The sequence below is a fragment of the Anabrus simplex genome, chromosome 2 (assembly GCF_040414725.1).
Source record: "Anabrus simplex isolate iqAnaSimp1 chromosome 2, ASM4041472v1, whole genome shotgun sequence".
NCBI lineage: Eukaryota > Metazoa > Arthropoda > Insecta > Orthoptera > Tettigoniidae > Anabrus > Anabrus simplex.
The window spans coordinates 1,053,478,325-1,053,492,238 of NC_090266.1; positions in this window are offsets into that span (position 1 = coordinate 1,053,478,325).

Here is a 13,914-nt window from a genome sequence, read left to right on the forward strand (position 1 = left end):
CGTACAGTCAATGTGCTTCTAAATATGGTGTGACAAGTGAGAAAATTTTTATTTGAAAACTTGTAATGTATTATTTCGTCTGTAACTTATGTTGGAATGTATATGACTTTTTTTTTGCCACTTAGCATGCCCAAGATGAGAATGTTCAACCCTTAAGTATTTCTTAGAATAGTTTTCTCAATTATTGGTGAGCTTCATATTTAATTCTCACATTCTGAGATTTGATATGCATGTTCCCATACACTTGATTTGTCATTTTGGTCTTGCTTCCCCAAATTTTAAATTAGACAAAGTTTATCAATATCACTATTAGTTCATGCTTCACGATGTAGTGTAGTGTCATAGTTCAATGAATGCCCTCTCTATAAAGGATTCTAATCTTAGTGATTTACGGTACTTTAATTGCATGATTTCTATTGGCAATAAAAAGTGTTATTCAGGAGAATAAATCATGCACTGAGACACATTAGAAAATTAACTAGTGTGCCAGTTAAAGTAGTTTAGATTACTTAGTCTTGATTTGCATATCTCAGGAAATGCAAGTGGTTGAGGCGACCATCTTTAAATAGACTCTCGTTGAACAACGTGCATTTTTACATATAATTATTCAATATAATTTGATTCCTAGCGTGGAAAAAATGGAAAAATGTCACTATATAACAGCATTGTCTTTTTACTCTTCTCACTGCCGGATGTTACATAGGTGTTTCAAAAGTAGTACTGTTTAAGTTATTGTGTTAACCTTCTAGTCCAAAATAAAACTATATTCGCAGCTTTTATATTAATCATTTAATTAGTAATTCTTTTCTGCTATTTTCTTCCTTGCTTTTCACATAGATGAAATAGCAGCTGTTGGCAGAGAGCAGCAACATTCACTGTACCAAGAAGCACCAAACCGAGGTTACTATACTTCTCTATCAATTGTTGTTCATGATGTCATGTTGGAAATGTAGTTGTTCTCATTTTTATATACCTATTTTCTATATTTCTAAATGTCCTTTGACTTCTGAAGACAGTAGATGTGCTGAGACGTTTCAACAATAATGATATATCTGTTAAAATTACTTTTCTAGGAAGCTGTTGTCACTTACTTATGCACCAGTATACAAAGATATTAGTAGTAGTTCAATGTTGTCTCCTTTCCTTAACCAACACATAAACAGCGATTTAGAATGCTGATATAGGATTCTTTAGCCGGCCCTGTGGTGTAGGGGTAGCGTGATTGCCTCTTACCCGTAGGCCCCAGTTTCGATACCAGGCCAGGTCAGGGATTTTTATCTGGAACTGAGGGCTGGTTCGAGGTCCACCCAGCCTACGTGATTAGAATTGAGGAGCTACCTGACGGTGAGATTGCGGCCCCGGTCTAGAAAGCCGAGAATAACGGCCAAGAGGATTCGTCGTGCTGACCACACGACACCTCGTAATCTTTTTGCTAGTGGCTTTACGTCGCACCGACACAGATAGGTCTTATGGCGACGATGGGTAGGAAAGGCCTAGGAGTGGAAGGGAAGCGGCCGTGGCCTTAATTAAGGTACAGCCCCAGAATTTGCCTGCTGTGAAAATGGGAAACTACAGAAAATCATCATCAGGGCTGCCGACAGTGGGATTGGAACCCACTACCTCCCGCATGCAAGGTCACAGCCGAGCGCTCCTAACCGCATGGCCAACTCGCCCGGTAACTCGTAATCTAGTCTTTCGTGCTGAGCAGCGGTCGCTTGGTAGGCCAAGGACTTTCAAGGGCTGTGGTGCCATGGGGTTTGGTTTGGTTTGGTTTGGTTTGGATATAGGATTCTTTAATTTTTTCTGACATGGGAAGAAAAATGAATGAGTCTGTGATAAAATAGGCTACAGGAACACTTAAAATACAGCTTGAAAGCCATACACAAAGAATCACAGTGCCTACAACTGCAAAATTAATACAGCATCTCTAAGTCCTGATCACATTGCAAAACCTTATTTTATGATGTATTTTAAAATAATACCTAACTTCTATTATTGTGATCCTTCCTGTGTTCCTCTTTGAGAATGTGGAAATGTTCGGATGCAAGTTGTTCTATGATATATAAAGAATTCATTGATAAGGGTGACCATATCGTTATTAATAATCTGTAGATAACGGAAAATATGTTTAAAATTTGTTGAATTGTCAGCTGCTATTAACAACGACAATATCACCTGTACAACACTTACTCTACTGCTTGCAGACAAGATCTGTAGATCTCTAAAATTTACTCTGCATAAAATTATGACCCTCAGTCTATATCATATGTAAAATACACTTTACAACACAATTGCTTATAGTGGTTCATCTTATATTCTATCACATGTTTCCTTATAAAGTGTATAACATGGTAGTTACTGAAAACTGAAATGAGAGAAATTCCCTATTGAGTTTAACATAAAACATTTTTAATAATATGGAATTTCATGTTAGGCATTAATTGTTTGATTAGGCTACTCGATTCCCAAAGAAGAGGAAGCAGGAGTTCCCAGAACCCCAGGAGTTCTAGCACATTCTGAACCATCAATGATGCATCTAGGTCTGAACTTAAAAAGATAATTTCAAAAGAACTTTAAGTTATTTTAAAACCATAATTCATTCTCCTGTTCTAAGATTAGAAAATTGAAATAGTTTCCTACTTTCTTGATCAAGGTGACTAACACCATCGAAAATTATTTTCTCTCACGTACTGGCATCTTCATTAGAAATTTCAATGAACTATTTCCTCTTTATGATAAAAAATGTCTTGGGTTTCTTCATTAAATATTGAAATTTCACGACCGCATTGTCATTACTGATGACACTGACATGAAACAAAATGTAATATCTAGATACAGTATGCTACAAACAGGTAGCCATTATTATGGAATTAATTCCCATACTAAGTGTGAATGGTTCATTAGTCAGTGCTATGTTGTCTGGGTCATCATTCCATAGACTGATTAGGCTACGAAACTTCTACATTCTACATCTACGTGAATTTGTTTGTCATAGTTATGCCTTGGTATACCCCTACCGCTCATACCGCCTACACTTCCCTCAAAACTAACTGAACAAATCCTTCGTGTTTCATGATGTGTCTAATCATTCTATCGCTTCTTCTGGTCAAACTGTTTAGTTCTGACAATTCAATTCAGCACCTCTTCATTGATGATTCAGTCGAATCCATATCACCTTTAGTATTCTTCTATAGCACCCTATTTCAAAAGCTTCTATTTTCTTTCTTACTGAGATAGTTAATGTCCGAGTTTCACTTCCGTACAATGCCACGCTCCAGACGAAAGTCTTCAAAAACCTTTTCCCACTATTCCTGTACCAATGATCAAAGTGAGCATATATATTTTTTCTTTAAGACAGGCCTTGCTTGCTTGTGCTAATCTGCATATTGCGTCCTACTCACTTCTGTCATCGTCAGCTATTCCACTGCCCAAATCAAAATATTCATCTACTTCCTTTAAGACTTCATTTCCTTATCAAATATTTCCTCCATCACCTGTCTTCGTTCGACTGCACTCCATCACTTTTGTATGGGATTTATTTATCATCATCTTGTACTCCTTCCCCAACACTGTGTTCATACCATTCAGAAATATCTCCAAATTATCTGCAGACTGAGATAAAATAACAATATCATCGACAAATATCAGAGTTTTGATTTCCTCTCCTTGGATTGTGATTCCCTTTCCAAATTCCTCTTTAGATTCATTTACCGCTTGTTCTATATAAGCAATGAGAAGGAAAGAGTCTAAACCTTGCCTCACTCGTTTCTGGATTGCTGCTTATGTTTCCTAGAACACGTTTCTTATAATTGCACACTGCCAGGTTGGTGAAGGTGTAGTCAGTCCTCCGTAAGATAACTGATGAAACCCTGAAGGTGGTGTGAGTAGTTATGTGGCATAAAAGTGCTAAGAGTGTTAAGTCATAATCAGCTGTCCATTTCACATGTGTCATTATACTCATTGTCAAATTGACTTTAGCTCAAGACTCCAGAAAACATTCATTCTATTTCAAAATTAAAATAGATTTCTTGGATTTCTCCATGCTGGCAGTTAGCTGCTCTTTTTGAAGTTGATTTAGCTGCTGTTTGAAACCCAAAATTTCATGTCTGTCCTTTATACATTGCTCTCTTAGCCTTCAATTTCATTCTAAAATAATATTCTACTTTTAAATCAGAATTTCATACCTGCTTTCTTTGGTTTGTGTGTGTGAGTGTCATTGAATTTATTTCTAGCCCACGGTGCCTTGTCGTCTGATTCTTACAAGAGGTCACAAATCATTGCTATTTGATTTCGCTTCTTTAGCTTCAAGGAAAAACTTAATCCGAATGAGTATCATCGGGCAGCAAGTTGAAAGCTCACACAGCTGAGGCGCATTCATAAGAGATTTGTATATTTTCATATCTAGGGAGATCTTGTTACTAAAAACAAGTACTTTACTTGAAAGTTTGCTTTTAAAAAATGGGACTTTAATATGAGATGCTACTCTACTGTATATTTCTCAATGAACAGCTACCTTAATAGACATTCTTTGGTGCCCTACACTTAACCACCCTCTATTTGGAATTTTTTTTTACCGCGCTCAAAACATAGTTGCACACTGTCATATTGCAAACATCAGGCAACATTTTTTGTCAGATAATGGTTTTTTGCTAGTATTTTTAACATCGTACTAACGATTTCTGTACCGGGCGAATTGGCCGTGCGGTTAGGAACGCGCAGCTGTGAGCTCGCACCCGGGAGATAGTGGGTTCGAATCCCACTGTCGGCAGCCCTGAAGATGGTTTTCCGTCGTTTCCCATTTTCACACCAGGCAAATGCTAGTGCTGTACCTTAATTAAGACCACGGCCGCTTCTTTCCCACTCCTAGGCCTTTCCCGTCCCATCGTCTCCATAAGACCTATATGTATCGGTGCGACGTAAAGCAAAATGGCAAAAACCAAAAAAAAAACAAAAGATTTCGACGGTTGTTGGCGACAATGGAGTGCGAGAGAACCATGACTGGAAAAGTAGCGTCCGCGGACTTACATAAGGTGACAACGCGGCATTTACCTGCTGTGTAGATAGAAAATAATAGCAAATTATCGTCAGGGTTTTTGACTGGGATTCGAACACACCATCACCTGAACGCAAACTTACAGCTACGTGACCCAAGCCATAAGTTCGGTATATCAAAGAATAGACCTATTAAAGGGAAAGATAATAAATATCGAATTCCAAAAAAGAGAGTATTTAAAATAATTGTACTATTTGCGTCAGTACATGTCTGAAATTTCCTTGCACGCTATACAATCGTAAATCTTCCAATATATTTAATGATACTCCTGTTATTTATTAATATACTTTACTACTACCGAAAGACTCCAAAATCCGCAAAAGTAGTTAGACGTAAAACCAGCAACATCACTGTCAATGTAGGTCTTAATTTTCTTGGTCTCCTTGGTTCGATTTTAAGAAGCTGAGTTCTGTAGTCAACTTCAAATCGTCCTCTTTAAAGTTAAGAGGGCATACTCTTCTGTCTGGGTTGAAATGTGCTTTTCCTGCTTAGGGGGATAATCCATTTCTTACGTATTTCTTTCGCTTTTGGTACCATGAAAAATGGAACATTTTGTTTTTTGTCTTTCTTTTTATTATAGGAAATCCCACAGACAGCCATCGCGCACCTTTGACCTGGCATATCCTTCACGAGTATGTCAGTACTCAACTAAAGGCGAATTCTCATAACTTTTAAAATCTCTCATTTAGGGAAAGTTTCTTTCGTGGCTGTTAATTGAAACTGTGGTTATGAGTGAGAGGAACAATCTTATAGAAGCCTGAGAACCTCCGTTTTAAAGCATACAATGTCATCACAGTGTATTTATGGACACAGTAGAACGACTACCTATTCAGAAGAAAGTAAAGGAACTCTGCATCTAGCGCGTGCTTTGGTTTCCTGGTTAGTGATTCATTCAAATGTCCGGCTCCATGGCTAAATGGTTAGCGTGCTGGCCTTTTGTCACAGGGGTCCCGGGTTCGATTTCCGGCAGGGTCGGGAATTTTAACCATAAATGGTTAATTTCGCTGGCACGGGGACTGGGTGTATGTGTCGTCTTCATCATCATTTCATCCTCATCACGACCCGCAGGTCGCCTACGGGTGTCAAATCGAAAGACCTGCATCTAGCAAGCCGAACTTGCCCTCGGACTCTTCCGGAACTAAAATCCATACGCCATTTCATTCATTCAAATAGGCCCCATGGCTGGCGAACGAAGCACGTTTAAAGGCATTCATTTTCTCGAGAAGTAGTTGGGTTTTGAAGATAATTACACCATTGAATGTGTAATACCCATAACTCTAATGTTAGGTGTAGTAAACAGTGTAGTTCCATTTTAGGAGACAAAGTTGGTACCGTGATCTCAGCAGGTACCAACAGGTCGATAGGAGAAACATATGGGAATTTTTTAAAGGCAATTATGATCGAAATAAAATGGTATATAAAAATGTAAACACCCTATGCAATGGGTTTAGAGTTATTTTGAGGAGTGTGAAAACAGGTGTGTACCTTTAGAAGTGGTAAGGAATTGTAAAAATGAAAAGGCGTATGGCTTTTAGTGCCAGGAGTGTCCGAGGACATGTTCGGCTCGTCAGGTGCAGGTCGTTTGATTCGACTCCCGTAGGCGACCTGCCCGTCATGATGAGGATGAAATGATGATGAAGACGACACACACACACAGCCCCCGTACCAGAGGAATTAACCAATGAAGGTTAAAATTCCTGACCCTGCCGGGAATCGAACCCGGGACCCCTGTTACCGAAGGCCAGGACGCTAACCATTTAGCCATGGAGCCGGACGGTAAGGAATGGTAAGCGCCCATTATATTATAAGATGAAAACAAAGAGATTAAGAAGGAGGTGCAGATTAGAAAGAAATAGAGTGTGCGTTAGGAATGGTTGCCGGAGTAAGGAGTGATTGAAGGAACTTACTAGGAATTTCAATTTAGCAAAACAAATCAGCTAAAGATAACATGATGGCAAACATAACTGTCAGCCATATGAATTTTAGGGAGCAATGGAAGGATATGTACAGATACTTTAAGGCAGAAACAGGTTCCAGGAAGGACATTCCAGGGATCCATGGGAGTGTATATGTGAGGACTTACAGATGGGAGAAGTATTCAGTCAGCGGTATGTAGGCCTAAAGGTAGTTGGATATAAGGATAACATCCATATAGACAAGGTGACTAATACTGGCTAATTACTGAAAGTTATCTGTGGTAATAAAGACATTTAAAAACGATACAAAAGTTGAAAGCTAGAAAAGCAGCTGTGATTGATAATATTTCTGGAGATATACCATATTAAAGGCAGTAGATTGGGAGATAACTGTCATTTCTGAAATACTTACTGTATTTGATTACTGTTTGCATGAAGAAGCGATATCAAATGAATGGAGAGTTGCAATAGCAGCTCCAGTGTACAAGGGAAAGGGTGATAAACATAAAGCGGATAATTAGAGGCCAGTCGCTTGATTTGCGTTTTCTGTAAACTCTGGGAAAGCATTCCTTCTGATTTTATTAGACACGGTAGCAAAATTACTAACTGGTTTGATAGGAGGTATTTCAGGGTTAGGAAAGTTTATTCCAGTGAAGTTCAACTTGTAGGGTTCCAGCAAGGTATAGCAGATATTTTAGATTTGGGAGGTTAAATGGGCTGTATCGCCATTGACCTGTCCAACGTTTTGATAGGGTAGATTACGGGAGATTACTACTAATAATGATGTTATTGGCTTTACGTCCCACTAACTACATTTTACGGTTTTCGGAGACGCCGAGGTGCCGAAATTTTGTCCCGCAGTAGTTCTTTTACGTGCCAGTAAATCTACCGACAGGAGGCTGACGTATCTTAGCACCTTCAAATACCACCGGACTGAGCCAGGATTGAACCTTCCAAGTTGGGGTCAGAAGGCCAGTGCCTCAACCGTCTGAGCCACTCAACCCGGCCGCGGGAGATTACTGTCAAACATGAGGGCTACTGGATCAGACAAAAGAGCGGCTGAATGGGTGGCTAAATTTCTAGAAAATAGAACTCAGAGAATTAGAGTAGGTGAACTGTTATCTGATCCTTTTGTGATAAAGAGTGGTTCCCACAGAGCAGTATTATTGGACCTTTATGTTTTCCGGAATCACAGATAAGGCTAATTGCCGATAATGTTACAACCTGTGACAATAAAGTTCGGTGAATGAAGTCAGAACGGTCAATCCGGCAACACTGACGACACACAACGCTGCACCTGCGTAGCAGCAGGTTTTAACCACCTGCTCCCAACGTTGTTCAGTTGAACATCGTGTGTGTATCGTGTAAGACCTGTTTGACACAGTGCGTGTTTAGTGCGTTGGTTCTGAACTGCGAACAGGAACATGAACGACCAAAAGATCAATGTACAGTTTTGTTTTAAGCTTGGCAAGATACCGTAAAAAACGCATGTGATGCTGGTACGTGTTTATGAAGATCAAGCACTGTCCTTGAAGTGTGTGTACGAGTGGTTCGCCCGTTTTCGAGGAAAGTGTTTCTGACAACCCCCGTAGCGGAAGACCGGCGACCGCCGTCAGTGACGAAAACATTGAGAAGGTGAGGACATTAATCACGAACGATCGGCGATTAACTGTGCGCATGATAGCGGGTGAACTGCAGATTAACCGTGAATCCGTGCGACAAATCGTTACCCAGAAGTTAGAGAAGAGGAAAACGTGTTCTCGTCTGGCAAAAAAGGGGGTGGTGCAACTTGAACATCCCCCATACTAACCAGATCTCAATCTCCAGGCTTCTTCCTATTCCCACGACTCAAACTCGCTTTGAAAGGAAAGAGATTTGACGATATTCCTGACATTCAACGAAACGTGGACGAGGCTTTTGAACACCATCCCAAAGCAAGCCTTCTTGCGAAGTTCCCAGGACATGTATCGCCGATCTCAGCAGTGCATAGTTATGGGAGGGGACTATTTCGAAGGACAGTAAGGTCACTACCGTGCATTGTTCATCTATGTTGATAGTACAGGACTATTCACCGAACATTATTGTCAGAGGCTGTATAATATATAGAGTAGTAAACAAACGGTGAATTCAGAACCAACGCACTAAACACGCACTGTGTCAAACAGGTCTTACACGGCACACACACGATGTTCAACTGAACAACGTTGGGAGCAGGTGGTCAAAACCTGCTGCTACGCAGGTGCAGCGTTGCGTGTGAGCGACTGCAAAAAAGACCTCGACAATGTTGTGAGATGGGCAGCAAACAATGGTATGATGGCAAACGGGATGAAAAGTCAGCTTCACCAAGCGGAAAAGTCCTCTCAGTTTTAATGACTGTGTTGATGGGGTGAGACTACGTCATATGGATCACTGTAAGCACCTAGGTGTTAATATACGAATGATCTTCATTGGGGTAATCACATTAACGATGTTGTAAAGAAATGGTTATGAGAGTATTTAGGGGTTACAGTAAGGATATAAAGGAGAGAGCGTGACTTATAAGTCTCTGGTAAGCCCCCAATCAGGGTATGGTTCCAGTGTATGGGACCCACACCAAGATTACTTGATACGAAAATTGGAAAAGATCCAAAAGAAATCAGCATGATTTGTTCTTGGCGATTTCCGACAAAAGAGTAGTGTTCCGAAAATGTTGCAAACTTTGGGCAGGGATGACTTTTTTTTAATGACTGATTGGGTACTGACACCTTAGAAGAGTACTGCAAGTCCCTTAATAACATTACTGATAGTAAATTTTTTTTGCTAGGGGCTTTACGTCGCACCGACACAGATAGGTCTCATGGCGACGATGGGATAGGAAAGGCCTAGGAGTTGGAAGGAAGCGGCCGTGGCCTTAATTAAGGTACAGCCCCAGCATTTGCCTGATGTGAAATGGGAAACCACGGAAAACCATTTTCAGGGCTGCCGATAGTGGGATTCGAACCTACTATCTCCCGGATGCAAGCTCACAGCCGCGCGCCTCTACGCGCACGGCCAACTCGCCCGGTACTGATAGTAAAAAACAGATGTTCGATATCTTTAACTGTAGACAAGTAATCCGAGGTGAACATTTTAACTGTATGATGTCAGTTGCTGGGATCTTTGGCCGTGTAGAAAGCTAGACAAGTGGTGGCGACAATGCCGCTCCGTACTCGAGCATGGTACTGTTCCAAGCGATCACATAACTCGAGTCTTCACAAGCAACATACCGTACTCCTGATCACACTCTAACACGGTGGCTTCCGAACAGCGCATAGCCACGCTGACACTAGCAGATAAGCTGCCTCTCTCTCCCCACGGGAGATGGTATGACCCATCTAGCACAGCCAAGAACCCAGCAAGTGACAGTACGTATAGCAGCAAACTGACACTTCTCAAATACAGCAATAATATTCCATTATAACTGTTAATCATTTGACTTAAAATAATTTCCAATTTTCAAAATATTACTCAGAACTACAGTTAGAGTTCAGCCGAAGGTTCTTATTTAATAACTTACATTATTCCCACGCCTCTTCACTTACGTTTTACAATTAATAAAACGCATCTTACAAAGGAATCTTGTCGTTCATGAGATACCGTAAATAATACGATTGGTTTCCCTATTTCGATATAACTTTTAGTGTTGCTGTTTGGGGATCCAACCAACCTTTCTAGCTGGTGACCTAACAGACAGACAAATGAGTAATTATACACCATAATTACTCTCAGTGATATAACGACTTAGACCAGAGTTGCACAGCAGGACGCTCGTCGAGACTAACCCAATGTCGCTGGGCAGGCTTGACGTAACTGTGGGCAGCTTACGTATCAACGTATTAAGCGTACGTCACAGTCAAGGGAGAGAGCGAACGACAAAGGAAGAGTGCCGTTCGATTTTGACTACAGAGCTTTCCTCGCACTTTTTTTGCTAGTGGTTTTACGTAGCACCGACACAGATAGGTCTTATGGCGACGATGGGACAGGAAAGGCCTACGAGTTGGAAGGAAGCGGCCGTGGCCTTAATTAAGGTACAGCCCCAGCATTTGCCTGGTGTGAAATGGGAAACCACGGAAAACCATCTTCAGGGCGCCGGCAGTGGGATTCGAACCCACTATCTCCCGGATGCAAGCTCACAGCCGCGCGCCTCTAACCGCACGGCCAACTAGCCCGGTCCTCGCACCTTTCAACGAAATGTTGATTACAGTACAGCATAAAGAAAGTGACTATAATCGCAAGAAAACCCTTTTTTAATATTCGTATGCGATTTATACCGCGCTCGTTATTAACAGACATGGTTTTATTTTCCTATATTTGCACATTCAAAGAAAGCTGGCACGTTACAACTTTTGTTACAACGCACAGTCAATCGAAAAGAGAATGAGCGCATGGTATTTTACATTTAATATTTTATCAGACTTAATTTTAATTATTATCATAGTATAATTCGTCTACCGTGTAGATAAAGAATGACTGTGCAAAGATAGAGGGTTGAAGGGTGCAAGCTACGAGTTACAATATTTTAGATGGAAATGACAAAATTTCCACTAAGAAAAGTTATAATAATAATAATAATAATAATAATAATAATAATAATAATAATAATAATAATAATAATAATAATAATAATACTTTTGGTTTTACATCCCTCTAACTACGTCTACAGTTTTCGGAGAGGCCGAGGTGTCGGAATTTTGTCTTACAAGTGTTCTTTAATGTGCCAGTAAATCTACCGACACGAGGCTGACCTATTTGAGCATCTTGAAATACCACAGGACTGAGCCAGGATCGAACTCACCAACTTAAACTAAGAAGGTCAGCACTCTACCGCCTGAACTACTCAGCCCGGCACTAAGAAAAGCAAAATCTCTATTCTCCATTCAGTAAAACGTAATGTATCATTCAGAAAGTTTCATGCTTGATTTTGTGCAGTGTTCTAGTGTTTTGTGCCTTTCCCTGTTCGTTGAATTTCTACAAATAGTATTTAAAATCTATCTTCAACCAATGTTATTACAACATGCCCTACAACAGCATCATGCGAATGAGCATGTTTCGCTTTGTGGTAGCGTTCTACATTATACCGTTTCGATATAACAGACTGCCCTCATAGCAGGCATTTTGCACGGTCCACTGTTAGCACAAACAAAAATACGAAGAAATGCTGTTCTTACCACTGGCTCTCTGCAGTGAGATTCGGCAAGACCCTTCATTTTCCATTAGATGCTTCCACCATTTCGAACTCTGGGTTGCGCCGCAATGATCGAGTCTGACTAGCACATCGTGGCCTGTGACGTAACCACAACGTCACTGTGGCTGATCACCTGCTCGCCCGTGTGCCCGTGGGACGAAATATCCAGCGTGAACACCTCTGTCGTAGACCATAAGCATATTTCAGTTTTTATTTACAAATTATTTTACTTTATATAATATACATCCTTTCAATTAAAACTTGCTCTTGAAATACCGTACACATAAATAAAAGATTAACATTTTATTATACCATCCTTCAAAAAGAAGCTGTTTTTGTATGAGGTAGATAATCTGTGGAGTACCAGCAATATGCTTCAGAATTCTGTAGACGAACATTTACACAAACTATTTAAAATCATCATTTGTACCATACCTCCATCATGCAGGGAGAAAAATTCTCCACAAATGAAAAATATGACTTTAAATCTGTTCTCATTTTCGCAGACATAAACATTACCATTTCTGATATTCTCACAACAGTTACGAATTTCATAATCAACTGCCAATATCGTTATCAAGTCTATGCACAATTCTCTTTCTACCGAAGTTACTATGGTGCATTCTGATTAACTATACACCAGGTCGTTAGAACAGTACGTGCCAAACTTACTGCGTGTTTTTACTTTTGTATTACACACGTAGGCCTATGAGTCATTCTCTTAAAGTGACTAAAATATGCAACAAATACGTACCTAAATAAATAACTTCTTTCCCTTATTTATTGGGGTCAGCGCTTGTGGATTTGTCCCAATTTCACGGTCGAATGCCCTTCCTCATCCCAACCCTATTCGTAGCGATGTATTCATAAATGCGTGTTTCTGTGGTGGTTGGTAATGTGATGAAATGAAATGTATGGCTTTTAGTGCCGGGATGTCCCAGGACGGGTTCGGCTCGCCAGGTGCAGGTCTTTCTATTTGACTCCCGTAGGCGACCTGCACGTCATGATGATGAGGTAATGATGATGAAGACAACACATACACCCAGCCCTCGTGCCATTGCAATTATTAAGAAAAACACAAACACCAGTCTCCGAGACAGATGAATTAACCATAAACAGTTAAAATCGTCGGCCCGGCTGGTAACCGAAAGCCAATACGTTGACCATTCAGCCAAGAGTCACGTGAATAAATAACTCATTCGATGTATTTGGTTATCACTCAGTACATTAGAACAAGCTTATCGAGGACGCTGGAAACTACGAGCGGGTTGCTGCAATCATGGCAGTCATGGCAAACAGCTGCTGGTGATGTATCATGAAAACCTCGCCTCACGCCACTACTTTCCAGCGGTAGCTCGGTGTCTATTAGCGACTTATAGGATTTACTACCTCTACTGCAGCCAGAGTTGCCAAATCGGCTACTGCTCTCTACACGAAGAAAGGGTAAATACTACAGAGAGTGAGGAAGGAAGTGATTTGGCAGCCTCTCCAAAACAAACAAGGATCACTTAGAACTCGTTAACTCAGCAGGTTGCAGGGTGTGATTGACTACTAGCTTCCAGCTCGCTTTTAGAAACTGAGGCCGTCATGTTTGTCTCCAACTATACTTGTATAGGTCAGTGTGCTACACGCACAGCCGTCTCTACCGCATAGAGAACATTATAACCTTGGAATATTTGTAAATGAAATTTCTTACGTTTTATACAAATTGTACGTAAAATGAAAGTCAATGATAAGAAACA